Source organism: Osmia lignaria, unplaced genomic scaffold, assembly GCF_051020975.1.
Source record: "Osmia lignaria lignaria isolate PbOS001 unplaced genomic scaffold, iyOsmLign1 scaffold0035, whole genome shotgun sequence".
NCBI classification, from domain to species: Eukaryota; Metazoa; Arthropoda; class Insecta; order Hymenoptera; family Megachilidae; genus Osmia; species Osmia lignaria.
Window position 1 is genome coordinate 1,235,001 of NW_027478176.1, and position 2,500 is coordinate 1,237,500.

General features: G+C 37.7%; 1 pseudogene; it reads left to right on the forward strand.

Annotated features, from left to right (window-relative positions):
• The window catches only part of LOC143306740 (large subunit ribosomal RNA), an 8,648-nt pseudogene that overhangs the window by 2,992 nt on the left and 3,156 nt on the right, over positions 1-2,500 (forward strand).

A 2,500-nucleotide genomic window follows, 5' to 3' on the forward strand; every position in this document is an offset into this window, starting at 1 on the left:
CCCCACCTCCTCGTGGTGCCCGCTGGGACCTAGTCTTATACTAGGCAGCAAACGGGGTAAAGGCGTCCGGATGGATTAATGGTTACGACATGGCAATGACAAGGATATGATTGGGTATGTAAAATGGAATTATTTATGTTATGGGTACACAATTACCTAAAAAAAAAAAAAATGGAGAGCGAAAGCGACGAAGCCTCGGACGCAGGGGCTCCTGACCCTGGAACCCCTGTGGCGGAATATTCCGCTACGGACAGGAGGGTCTTTGATGATGAACCAGGCACGTCCAATGATAATGAGAATGAACAAATCATAATACTGCCACTAAGCAATACTATTATTTGCTCGGTTTGTGGTGATGTTGGGCAACAAAAACATTTCCTGAATGATAAAGATTTTCTTAAGCATGCACAAACAGCGCATTCCCGCCTGAAAATTAAATGGTGCTGTCACTATTGTAGAAAAGAGTATGTTAGACCACAGGCACTAAAATGTCATATACCAAAATGCAAAGGCGTAGTGCAGTCAGTACAGAAAGAGTACAAATGTGGCAGTTGTGATGCAAGCTTCGATACTAAGAGAGGCCTATCTACGCATGAAAGACATAGACACCCGGGTGTGAGGAACGAGGCGCGGGCCAAAGCAACCGCTCCTGGAACAAAAAAAAAGAGGAGGTGCCCAGTATGGACAGACGAAGAGACTGCCCTATTACGCGTACTGAATGAAAGGTTCAAAAATGTGAAACAGATAAACGCCGAAATCATAAAATACATGCCAAATAAAACCTTAAAACAAATAAGCGATAAGAGAAGAATACTTACCCCTGATGTTACGACAGTAGAAACTCGGATTGAAGCTGGGCCCGAGAATTCTCTTGAGTTAGATGAAAATCCACCGAATGAGGAAGACAACGCACAACTAGAAGAAGAAGAAAATGAACAAACATGGAAGGAACGTCTAAAAGAAAGTATACAATCGAGTCCTCCACCAGATAACCCGGAACTGCTAGTAATAAATGATAGAATAAAAGAAATTGCATGCATAGAAAATCAAGAGGTTAATGAAAATGATAATAACGAAATAGAGAAAATTATTAAAATACTTACAAATACGTTGAAAAGTCAGCAGGATGAGGAAGAGCAGAAGAACGACGAGGAAACCGATGATACCTGCAATAGAAGAAATAACCAACGATTGAATAATTACAGGAAAAGAGATAAACACAATGAGAGACCTAAAAAACCAGGAAATAATAATAACAAAATTGATAGAGACAGAGTTAATGAAAGAAATAGATTTAACAAATACAGATACGCACGATTCCAAGAATTATATAAGAAATGTCCTAAAAAATTAGTTGATATGGCAGTATTAGATATAAGTATAGAAAATAATAAAAAAAATACGAACACTAATTGCACTGAATTACCTGCCAAGGAAGAGATAGAGAAATGTTATTCAGAATTATGGGGAGTTACGGGCTCTGACGAAGGCCTCCCTAGATTAAAAGATCTAATAAGGGCACCCACTATACCAATAAATGAAATATATCCCCCGATAACTGATGAAAATATTATTGAGAAAATGAAAAAAATAAAAGCTAACACAGCGCCGGGTGTTGATGGTCTTCGGAAATTACATTTGCGGAGGAAAGGAGCAGTGCAAGTATTGGCGAACTTGTATAATCTATTAATATTAAAACAATACTATCCTAAATGCTGGCGAATAAATAGAACCGTTTTGATACCAAAACCGAATAAAGACCCGAAAGATATTAAAAACTGGCGGCCACTTACGATTGGCTCCATAGTTAGCAGAATATTTTCGGCTATGATAGATAATAGACTTCGAGTAAAGATTGAACAATCATTGCGACAAAAAGGCTTCACCAAAGAAGATGGTTGCAAACAAAATGTTGCATTACTCGGGGCTTCTATAGCGCAAATGAAGCAACAAAAAGGTGGTATAATTACGGTGGTCGATATTGCTAAAGCATTCGACACGGTGCCTCATAGTGCAATTGAGGATTGCCTAAAGTTAAAAGGTGTCCCACGTAGAATGGCTCAATATATAAGGAAAGCTTACATTGCATGCGAGACTAAAATAAAAACAAAAAATAGTGAAATAAATATCGCAGTTAACAGGGGAGTTAAACAGGGTGACCCCTTATCGCCATTAATATTTAACTTAATAATAGACCCAATAATAAACCATATAAATCAACAAACAAAAGGCATTAAAATAGGAAATAATAACATATCAATTTTAGCATTTGCAGATGATATGGTTCTATTAGCGGAAAATAAAAAGGAAGCAGAAAAACAAGTACAAGTTCTGAGCAAGTATTTAATTAGACTTGGTATGAATATTGCTGCAAGCAAGTGCTCTGCGTTTGAAATTGTTAGTAAAAATAAAACCTGGTACATCCAAAACCCGGGTTTAAATGTTAATGGGGAACCAATACCAGACACTAGACCGGATGAAATTCTTAACTATCTAGGTG